The following is a 12,003-nucleotide window of genomic DNA, read 5'->3' on the forward strand; positions in this document are numbered from 1 at the left end:
AAGAGCTTGCATTTCTTAAATCTATGTGTAAGAATGTGCTAATCTAGTTCCTTGTCTAGTGACTAATTAGGCCCATTTACTCTTTCTGCTTCTTCTTGTGGATGCTGATACATTTTTTTTTTTGCAAACCAATGTGCTTCTTCAGCACCTAATTTCGGCATAAACAATACCAAGCTGTTAGTGATGCAGAACTGCCTGGCTAAGAGAGCTGCTCTCCTCCAGAAACTTGCTAAATAAAGTCAAGGAAGGGTAAAAACTCTGCATGAAGGTCTCTCTCTTCTTTTTTTTTTTTTTTTTTTTTCCAAGTGAATTTACCCTGCTAAGTATTTGAGGTTCCTGTTTCCATCCTCCAAAGGTAGAGGGTAGGATTGGCCCACTGCCAGCCTGCTGCAGGCCCTCCCAGCCCTCTGCTCAGGATGGTCCCACCCCTGGATATCAGCTCCCTCTGCTAAGGGTGGGCACCACGAAGGGGCTGAGAGGAGAGCAAAAGTTGGAGGGGGAGATGGGGCCGGAGGTGGCTGTGGCTGGTGGCTTCTCCAGCCTCTTGGTGGGCCCCTCTGTGCCCACGTGGGTGCTCCTGGCAGCTCACCCAGTGCTGGTAAGGAGGATGGAGCCCACGGCCCTGGACCAGCATGGGCTTGGTTTTAACTTACTGCAAAACACGGGGATGGTGCTGAAATCTGGCAGTTTCACTGAGAGCTTTTCTTAGTGTAAAAACACAAACTTGCAGCTACACAAACCATAGGGAATAATGCTCTTCCCTTCACGGGAACTCAATTATCAGAGATCTACAGAAAACCTCAGCAAAGCAGCGCAGCCACATCGGACAGATTGGGCCGAAGGGGCTATTTTGGCTTTGTCAGTGAAGTGCAAGGTGGGCTTATGGTTCCTACCTCCATGGATTCATGGTTATCCTGGAGGCATGAGGCTGCCACCCCTCGTAAACTGGCCCTGAGACATGCTTGGGGACCGGTGTACTCAGCTGTCCCGCACTGTCTGTGGCTGTTGGTGCACACACAAGCATTGGTCTCCTGAAATCTGACTGAATCCTCTCTGTTTGACACGTGTGATCCGGCAAGCTATGCTGGTTTGCAAGATTGTGTTTAAGATAAGATCTTCCACTGAATTCACTACTTAGAGAATTATTCTGTACGTTCAGCATGCAACTCTCTCTGTGATAATGTGGGGTCTTAGATATTTAACAATTCCCACTCACATTTCTTGTGGGAAATATTCAATATCCCACCTAAATATTCTCCTCCTTATTGTAAATATTCATCATTTTCCCATCTACTGCTGACTGTCTGCACAGCCACTGAAATTTTCTTTCTGTCAGCCAAGTCATAAAGCATTAAGAGGGGCAGTTTTTCTTAACTAAGTGAAAATATGAGCTTGTCTATTTAGCTCTGTAGTGATTTTAGCATCCATTCTGTGTTCAGTTAATGTATGTGACTGCAGCAGCCACTGCTTCCGCAGGAATGAGTGACACCACACAATTTTTTTTTTTCATTATGGAAACACAAAGGTCAGAATTTGCTCCTCTGTGGTAACCCACCTAAAACTGTCCCTCAGTTTGCAGCCCCCTAACCACCCCATTTTCCTGGTCTGCTGCCTATTATTGTTTTGCTACAGCCTCCCAGGGACAAAGACTCCATGGGCTCCTTGGGCAGCCAGGCCCAACAGGAGGCTATTTCCTAATCCAGCACCTCCTCACAGCTGCCTTGACTCCTCTCAGCCTTCTAGCTCTCTTCCCTCAGTGCCTGCCATGTCCTCCTCCACGTGAAGACTTGCAGCCAGGGTGAGAGGTGCCTCTGGGGACCACTGGGGCCATGCAGGGCAGAGGACGATGCTGCTGGCCTCCAGCAGTGCTCCTGCATGCCTGTGCCCACATGAGGATCATCCCTGAAATGTGGGATTGATGTCTCCCAGCTCAAGGTCACAGAATCACAGAAAGGTTTGGGTTGGAAGGGACCTCAAAGATCATCCAGTTCCAGCCCCCTGCCATGGGCAGGGACACCTCCCACCAGACCAAAGCCCCATCCAGCCTGGCCTTGAGCACCTCCAGGGATGGGGCATCCACAGCTTCTCTGGGCAGCCTGTGCCAGGGCCTCACCACCCTCAGAGTAAAGAATTTCTTCCTAATATCCAATCTAAATCTATTCTTTTTTAGGTTTAGATTAGATATTAGATCGGATTGTGTTGTGTGCTGTCCTTCCACCAAAGGCAAAGCTGATCTGCCCACGTCAGTCCTTCTGCAATCCAGGGTCAGAGCATGTCCCAGGTAGCTCTCAGAGGCCATCTGCAGTGTGTTACCTGGCTACCTGTGGAGAGTGTCTTTGATTAGACTTGCATTTGTTATACATAAAACTGTTCAGATTTGTCATGGTTCACATGTGAAGTGAGGAACATTTCGCCTTTGCACTGCCAGCTCTCACCTGTTCTATGTCATCTGAAATGTGTCCAAGATTCAGTGGAGCAGCCAGCAGGATCACTGTCCTTTGGTGTTCCCTGGTCAATGTGAGAACTGCTGAGAGCAAATCCTGATTCTGTTTTGCAAGTCCCAAGCATGTCCCTGGTGCAACCGGTGCTCTCTGGGCAAGTGGTGCCCTAGGGGAACGCTAAGCCTGTGGCCAAGCAGAGAGAAAATAGTGCCAGTTCTTCAGAGGCTGATGCTATGCACAGCATAAGGAAGATCACAGTGAGTGGAAATGCACAACGCTCAAGTTGGAGTGAGAGGAGAAATTTTTCATTTTACTGAAATTGTTGCATCGAGTTACCACACCATTAAGAAAACCACGATCTTGATCAGATTAATGGGTGATTATCCCATGAAGAGCAATTTTGGTGTTATGTATGAACAGAAATGAAAACCTCTCTAGCATGGCTCATTTCAATTAAAAATAGGTGCTTCAGCTGCCATTTGCTGCTCTGGGATTCAGCTGCAGCTAACAAAGTGCACAGTCTCTGCTGCGGATTGTAGGGCTCCTCGGCAGAGTGTTAGGGAAGTTCTGCAACACTCCTGGGCTGTGATCAGTGCTGCACTCATTTTGTAAGCCGGGTTTTTCACTCCAGGTTAACTCTGAGCCAGTGGCGGAGCTGGGAAGAGAATCTGGGTCTGGCTGCAATGCTCTGCTGGGTGCAATGGTCCTCTGGGTGCAAATCCTGCTGGTGCCTCTGCCTTCCTTTCCAGAAGGAGACACCAGGTTTGTTGTGTGTTGAAAGGGTCTCCTGCTCGTTCCCTCTTGTTCACGTCAGTGCCTGAAGAACGTCTGGCACCAGCCTGCAACCTGCAGCTTGACCAAGGCTCTCTCTGGGTATTTACGGTCATGCTTTAAGTACCCCTCGAAGTGTCTGAAAGTCACCGGGTCGATTCTTTGAAATGCTGGGCAATTTTCATACCTCGAGGTCAGCAATAAAAATCCTGCTGGTTTGTCAAGAGCAGGGGTGGGCTCAGGGCTGGCATTTCTGACAAAAAGCCTCACTTTTGACCCCAGCTCCAGAGAAATGATGGCCCAGCTCGTGACCTGTCACCTTTGCTCACACCAAGCAGCACTTACTAGTTGGAGATGTGTTCAAGGAGCTATATTTAGCCAGAGCCTTATGAAACAGCAGCCAGACCGGCAGGCAGACTCCCCAGAGCTGGTGTAGGGGCTGGGAGAGCCACGGTAAACTGGTGGTGGAGGTCCAAAAGGGCAGATTAAAGCTGCTCGGTCCTCACTGCTGTGAGGTGCACGGCACTGCACTGTGCCATGCCACATTGTGGAGACCTGCCCTGGCCCAGCAGTGGTGGGATATATATGCTCAAAAAAGGATATAAAAACTGGGCTGATGGTGACTTGGCTGAAAGGGACACTTTGGGACAATTTGCTCATACGGCAAATCCTCTGTCTTTTTGTTCTTCAAGAACGAGACCTTGGTAGGGATGGGATTTTCCAGGCTGCTTTCAGCATAATGCAGGCTTTTACAGCCTTCCAAGAGATGACCTGTGCTCTACCAGAAAACAGGAGTGGTTGATGTAGGGGAAAAAGCATTTTTTGTTCACTTCAGACCACTTTTTGAAAAAAAATCTCTTTTTATTCTTATAAACAATCTATCTCATAAACAAAATTCTGCTTAAGTAACACTTCTCTTTTTAGTATGTTGTTTGAGCAGCAGCCTCAGACAGGTGGTGATGGGCTGCATGAAGGCTGGTAGAAAGAAAGCCCGTGTGCCGTGTAAATCAATCCTTTGGGAGTTGTGTGCTTAGCTCAGGCACTTTGCTGCAGTGCTTCAAAGTTTCTTACAGATTTGGTAGAGTTCAGCAATAATCAGCCACCAACAAAACATAAATCTGCAAATTAGCACAGAAACCATGGATTCCTTTCTCATCACTGTCTGGTGGCCTTACAAAGGCCCTTTCCGAACTGGGTGGAGAAATGGTTTGTAAAGGAGGGGAAAAAACTCAGCTCTTTTCTGGCACAGTTTCACCCTGGTGGTGAATGCAACTGCAAGGGTGACCGGTTCATTTTACCAGCCCGTGCCTTTTGTTCAGGAGCAGCTTCTGTCTCTGCTGTTCTTTCAGGAACTTGCGCTTGATGCATATGCAATCCCAGTGCAGAAGTAATTACACAGAGTCAGGAAGGAGTTATAATTCAACGTAGTGTTAAAACAAGAACGTACTTAGAGTTGCCTATACTCAGGAGAGGAAACAGAAAGTTCCTTCATCTGTGAAGCAGATCTGAGCAGGGTCTGAAGATATCCAAGGCAGGATCTTACTCTGGAGCTCCTGTAGGCAATAGCAATGGCAGCAAGCGTTAGCATTGGAAGTAGCCCCTGAGCTCACTCCAAGTTCATTTTGCCTTCTCTCCTGGAGCAAACCACGGGTTTGTCATTGGAGTTGGTGGCTGGCAAGAAAAGGATGGAGAAACCCTTGGAATGAGACAAGGAACTGATTTTGCATCTGCAAAATCTGAGCTCATATGTGAAAAAGACACCCTAATCCCTGTGTTGGCAGCGGTGTTAATTGTTATTTACTAACCATGAGTGAGGCTCTGGCAAACAGAAGATGTGGATCCAGACGGGCTGTTTCTGGGCCTGTCCTCCACCCAGAGATGTGAGCAGGGCAGGTGGCACCAGTGACCATGTCCCCAGAGGAGTGTCTTCCAGCCTGGAAGGGGCTGTTTGGAAAGCAAGGAGACAAATCTGGATTGTCTGCACCAAGAGATTTCTGTGGCCAGAAACTGGCCACCAGCAGCACCCAGTGGATCTGTGTCAGTTTGGGTCAGCCGTGGGTTTGTCTGCTCAGTGTATGGATGTGAAATGTCAACAGAGGTCTGGAGTCTTCAGGAGATGAAGGAGATGGAAATGAAAATGTCCAGGTACCACCTGGGAGCAGGGGGAGGTAGAGAGATGCTTGTGGTGGATGCTGCACTTCGAATGCTCACTGTAGAGTCAAACACTTTGCACTAATGATCGCCTGTTGCGAGCAGTGATGCAAACGTGTTCTCACCAGCAATATGAGAAATCTGCCGTTGTCTCAGCTTTACTTGTGGTTTGACAAGCACTTTGCAGCAGGCGATGACAGCCCCTGACACAGCCAAGGCGCTTTCGTAGCATTTTGTACCTCTGTCAGTCTAAGCGGAGCTGACTCGTGATCCATTTTTAGGTCTGATCGGAGATTTTCTTCTAGGATTTTCCTTCAGTTCACAGAAACACTTCCAAGAGATGTTTTCATGCGGTATTGACCTCTGCTTTGATCCCTGACCCTGTGTGCTGGGCAGTGGCACTCTGGGAGCTCGGCGCTGGAGCTCGTGCCACTGCCCCAGCATCGCCTAGCAAAACTCAGGGTTAAGGAACAGACCCAGGTGAATCTCAAAATGAAGCATAAATGCAGCAAACCTGGCTTGCAGGTGTTTCAGACGCTGCTCAGGTGTCCATGAAATCCATGGGGTTTGTTGGGACTTCTGAAGAAGAAAATGCTACTGGCTACTTTCTTATGAGAATCACGATACAGTGGAAGGAATGGCAGCAAATGCAAATTGTTGTGATTTTTTATTTTTTTCTGGTATCTCGTGCACATTTCCTTGGCAGCAAGGTAATGCTAGGAGATGGCTCCTCAGAGAAGTAAGGAGAGCAGTGCCCTGTAATGCACAGCCTGGAGCTCAGGGCAGTGATTAGCTGTATTAGCGGTATTGCTGCTGTTATTCAGGTGTCATTCTTTGCACTGAGAAGTTTCAGGACTAAAGAAGTTTGCAACTATTGAAAAATGCTGCTAGACTGCATGCTCTTGGTTTTGTTTGGTTTTGGGTTTTCAGGAATAACATTCATTTAATGACTGGTCCCATTAAAATTGTGATATTGATTCATTTGCCAGGAAAATGAATGGGTGGATATCTCCTATCACACGGTTGTATTGATCTTCTAGGAGCTGATGGGATGACGGCTTTCATCATCGGACAGCACGTTAACACCTTAATTGATATATTCTGAAACCTAATTAGAGGCCAGCTGGATTCCTTGTGGGAATAATATTTATTTTTGATGTTGACAAAGTGCTCCCAAATGCAAGTCATATGGTGTGATTTAACAGTGATTAAAACTTGGCTACGAGCACAGGCAACTTGAGGAAACTGCCAAGCAGCTGAGACTAGAAAAAAAGTGAAGCCCTAGATGTGTGTAATTACTTTGTGCTCTGCCACATACACACATCTCTGCCTGTCTCTCTGTCAGTGAAATATCAGGAGAATTGTTATAGCACTTTAATTATTCACTGTCAATCACCCCCCAACCAGCACAGACGGGTGTGTGCTTTATCTGAAAAGTGCAGCGTTATCTGAAAGCTCTTGGGAAGGTTGTTGAGGTCACACAGGTAAGTGCAGGGAGCTCAGGAGACCTCAGCACCCAGCCCGTCCTCCTCGGGGGGTGCTCCTGCGGGCCCTGCTCCCAGCCCCTCGCCCAGGCTGAGCCGCTCGCCTTTTATTGCTACTGAAGGCTGTGACCGTTTTTCAATTTTCTTCCATTTGTGGCAGGTACGAGTTCTGTCTGCCTGGCTGTAATTGATTCCTGTTCTCATTTCTCTCCTCCTGCCTTCAGACCAGCCCCGTGCTCCGCAGAGCTCAGTCAATGTCTGCAGCTACCGGAGCTCTGCCGTGGTGGCAGCCCCCAGGGCGGCTGCTTCACCCTCCCTCCGGAGCATGCAAACGGTGGGGCTGTGCTTCGGCAGCCCCAGGAACTTGCAGGTGTCTCTGGCACAGGGTGAGTTTCTCCTTTGCAACCTGCTTACCTGCAGCAGGTAGCTTCAGCCCCTCAGGGTGCCCGTCAGCTTCTTGCGCTGGCTCTGGGTTCAGGAGCCAGGCAGGCACCAAAGGAATGCTTGCCAGCTCCTGCAAGCCCCGTCACATTCCTGCTGGCTTCGTTTTGCTGTTTCTTCTGCTGTACCCCTCTTGATTGGGTCAAACCCCAGCTGAGCCTCCAGGACCTCGTGTCAGAGTGTCCGAAAGAGGAGCACAGTCCTGCAGGGACATCGCTGCCCACGGTCACTCCCCTGCTATGGCCCAGGCAGCTGCAGCATCCTCTCAGGACAACACTTCTTACCTCTGCTAATGCTTGGCCTTTTGTAGCTCTCATGTAATCTCATCTCCCTCGGTGCTGGGGGCAGCTGTGAGAGGAGAGAGACTCATCTCCTCAACATTTACCGAAAGGTTTTCTGCTGCTGCCCAACTGCGAAAAGTCATCAAGAAAAGATTTTGTTTCTGTTAGGCTGGGCAAGGAATTTGTTAGTTTTTATATTAAACTAATTTTGTGTTTTCTCCCTGGCAATGCTCTCTTTTGGTAAATCTTTGTGAAGCTGGCATTAACCTCCCTTCCCTGGCAGCTTCCCATTTCATCCCAAGCACGGTCTTGTTGCAGGTGACCTCTGACATGGGCTGGTTCTTGTTCTGGGTGACCCACAAGCTGTCCTCCTCCTCTGCCCTGATCTGTCTGTGCTTCCCACCTCAGCATGGGAAGGATGACTTGCAGCAGCTTTATCCAAAGCCCTCTGAGACCCAGAGCTCCTCTTGCACCCGTGGCTCTTGAGCTGATGTTGGCTACCAGAGGCCATGAGGGGGACAGCCTGCCTGCAGGGCCACGGGTCAAATGCACACAGCTATGAACAAGCTATGGACAAATAACCTGAAAAAAAAAAATGAAAAAAATCCTTCAATGATTGCAGGGTTCCTGGTGTGACTGAAAACCTGCAGAAGGTGCCAGCCCAGGAGCAGCTCCAGGCTTTCCAGGCTGGCTTCATACACCAGGTAATGAGCCTTCCTTGGGCTGAGATGGCTGTTAGAAACCTCTAAGAAGAGAAAGACTCAAATCATTCCCCTTGCAACAGGTAACATATATTATACAGTAACTACGTATAAAGCTTTAATGCACAAGCTGCTTTTCTGTGCTTATCGCTGGAGGCTCAGCGTGCAGCTCCAGCACCATGGCACATGGGCTGCAGCTGGGCCATGTGGAGAGCTGAATTATTTTTTTATCCTCTGGAGTTGCATGGTGAGCCAGCAGCTGTCTTCTGCTAGAATCAGAGAATCACAGAATCATTAAGGTTGGAAAAGCCCTCCAAGATCATCTGGTCCAACCATCCCCTACCACCAATGTCACCTACTAAACCAGGTCCCTAAGCACCACGTCCAACCTTTCCTTGAACACCCCCAGGGATGGTGACTCCACCACCTCCCTGGGCAACCCGTCCCAATGCTAGGGCAGACAGGGAAGCTCTTTCACTCATTGCTTTCCTCTCTGAACAGCAGCCTTGCAGGAGAAGTGATGGGGGTGATGCAGGGCAGTGCCAGGCACATGGGAAATCCACGATCTGGGTAAAAGCTGACAGGTGGAAAAGGGGACGTGAGGAGGAATCCCTGGCCTGTGTGTGATGGACGAGGTGTCTACCCAAGGCTGCCACCCTTCAAAAGTGTGCTGATGGTTGCAGGTTGGGTGGGAGGCAGTGCACGCGGCCTTGTCTGAGAGAGGAGATCACCACACGAGGAAGAGGAGATCAGACGCTGAACAGTTTGGGCAACTCAATTCTAATTTGGTTTTTAAAACACTTTGAGCATTTTTAATGCTGTGTTTGAGTAAGATTAATAGATACATATTTCTATGAAAATCCATTTTCTTGCCCAGGTTATAAACGTCTGATGTGAAATCTCAGGGTGAGGAATATGGATTCCCGCGGACAGACTGCCTCAGTCTAACTATTGCATAACTCATGCTATGCTCCTGGCCTGGTGGCATGGAAACAGTTCCTCATACATAGCTTTATATAACTGCTGTATATAACCTGCTATAGCTTAACTGCAGCAATTTAAAAAGCAATGACTATTTATTCCCAAGTGTGGTCCCTGATCAAAGATGGAGTCTCCATTTTAGGTGTTAAATATTTATTCAAAGTGCAGATCACACATTTCTGGTGCTGTGCAGGGAATTTTTGATTAAGCACTGTTCCGTACTGAACACCAAAATGTCTCCTACCTCTTTTTTTTTTTTAATTATTATTATTTTATTTATTTTATTTTTTTTTAAGCAAAGTAATGGAATATAAAGTAGAATTAGAGAAGTCTTTTTGTCCTTTTACCAGCAAAGCTGTAGCTAGCTCTCCACTTTCACCATGGAAGTGTGCAGGTCCAGCAGCTGGGTGATGCCGGGTGTGTGCCTGACCCCATTCTGGATCTCTTGCTGGGTCTCTTGGGGCTGTGTGCTGTTGGCTGGTGGTGCTGTGGGTTTGTTCATTGCTCCCAGCCGTGGCAGTGCTGTCTGCCTGCTCTGCTGGCAGTGGCACCTTGATGCCAACCAGTCCACACCCTGCTTGAAGAGGTTCCAGTTAGGTTAGGCTGCTCAGCCCGGCTGAGTTTCGAACAACCCTATGGATGGAGATTGCTCAGCCTCTTTGGGTGACCTGTTCTGGGGATGACAGGAGGCAAAATCCTACTCAGAGGTCGGGAGCACCTCGTAACAACGCGACAGGGCTGGCAGTGCAGTGGGCAGCAGGCTCAGCTCTCCAGCTCAGCTACTGAGTAATGTTCACACAAAATAATTCACCCATCTCCTTCCTGATGACACAGGGCACGCTGCCTTTTTACTTCATCCAGGAGCATTTCTATATTCTGCTGAAATAACAGGAAGGCATGGCAATTTTTAAGCTTTAGACAATTTTATTTAGAAGTGAACTTCAAATATTTAACCACTTCATAGTTTCTTGTTAAATAGAGGTCTCATATTTGCAAGAATTAGGGTAACAGTCTTGCTCTGAATCTGCTGAAATTAATGCCAGCTCCCTGACTCTGAAGACGAAACCCTCAATGAATCTGTAGGAGCAATTTAACATCATAGGAGTGAAGTATCATCTTACTTCTTATGTATCAAAGTCTAGGACAGAAACTCATTGACCTTCTCCAGGAGGAGAACTGGGGCACATCAAGATTCTGATCACTATCACGTTGGTGGAAGCTGATGGAAAATCCCCTGAAATGACATTGGAACAGTAACAACCTGAGAACGAAGCCCGTAATCTCTTTGTCCCCGTGCTGTACATGTTTTCTCTGGAGCCTAATTTGAGAACAAAATCTTAATTTGTTTGAGAAAACCAAAAGCAGCTGGTGTAGTTAATTTATTTTGAGGACACACGTGCTGATGAGCTGGAGGAGGATGTTATCTCTGTCCTTTCACAAGGAGACAGATAATGCTGTGATGTGCACAGGAGCTGGACTGTGGCACGTAGGTTAGGGCCAGGATGGCTCTCTCTGCTCCTGCAAATACAGCGGAGGGCAGCTCTCTGAGGACAACTGAGATGCAGGGAGCAACGGGATCAGAAGGTGACAGGTACTTTCAGCAGCGTGTTCCCACTGCGTCCTTACCCACCACTCCGCATTTTCAGAGCAGAGCTCCCACGACCAGGCACCCACCCTGGATCTTGGAGACAGGGCAAATTTCTGTGCTCAAATTATTTCTGTGCACAGAGCCACCATCACTCCCTCCTCCGCTCTCTTCTTAATGGATCACCTTCCTGCAGTCGCATCTTTGTTTTATTTTTAGTTAATTTAAATCTATGCACTGAGGACACTCTGTTAACTTTGTGAGCTGGGGCTGACTCGTCGTGTACATGCCCCTGCTGGCACCTTTCCTTGATGGTCCTTCAGCAGGGACAGCTCTAGTCAGCTTAGCCATTTCATCCTTCAGCTGACAGCATGCACAAGGACTTAAGAGATTTCTTTCCTTGCTTTTTGCACACAGTGATGCCCAATTTTACAGAGAATTAATGCAAAGGTAAACTCACCTGATTGGGTGAATCTGTCTGCCTGGATAACGGCACAAATTGGATGGACAGGGGAGCATTTACTTGCTGGTTTCTCTTACAGATGCAGGGAACAGACCTCCATGGATGTTCAGCTTGTGTCTGTCAGCTTCTGCTTGCCCCGTCAGGGCCTTTTTCTTCTGTGTGTGTGCTCTGCCCTGATCAAATTTGGGCATCAGAACAGTAGAAGGGTACAGGGTCATAAGCATATCACAATAAAAGATATGTTAGGTGGTGAGATGAATGCTGCTGGGACTTCATACACCTCATTAATGTGGGCTTGGTTGAATTGAAATAATCTGGCATTTAGGAAAAATAGTGCCAAAGCCTTTTGCAGAAGAAATATTGATGAAGCAGTATTCTCCCCAGGTAGTGGGAGCCTCATGTTGGGAAAAGCCCCACTCCAGTGAGCCAAAGGAAGATCAGTGAGTACCAGGGTAGCCTGAGCATCGCTTTGGGGTTTGCTTAAGACCTCTACACCTCAGGTTTCCACCAACCCTTGTGACCCTGGGCTGGGTTTGAATGCTCTCCCCTGCGGTCACTGGTATCTGAACCTGTATGTCTCTGGGGGTACTTATGGAGCTGTACCTCTGAGCTTACGGGGATCTTTCAGAGCTCCTCTCGTGTGAACACTGGGTATTGTTCATGACTCTGTGTGTGTGTGTGTGTCTGTAAATAACATAAACATG

General features: G+C 48.1%; 1 long non-coding RNA gene across 1 annotated transcript; it reads left to right on the forward strand.

The window, feature by feature from the left end:
- Nucleotides 1-6,233: 6,233 nt before the first annotated feature.
- Nucleotides 6,234-8,399, forward strand: LOC311430054. Its single transcript, XR_014688522.1, has 3 exons — nucleotides 6,234-6,847; nucleotides 7,008-7,233; nucleotides 7,888-8,399. It is a non-coding gene; the product is annotated as an uncharacterized lncRNA (long non-coding RNA).
- The last annotated feature ends 3,604 nt before the right edge of the window (nucleotides 8,400-12,003 follow it).

Source organism: Aythya ferina, assembly GCF_964211825.1.
Source record: "Aythya ferina genome assembly, chromosome: 1".
In the NCBI taxonomy this organism is placed as follows: domain Eukaryota; kingdom Metazoa; phylum Chordata; class Aves; order Anseriformes; family Anatidae; genus Aythya; species Aythya ferina.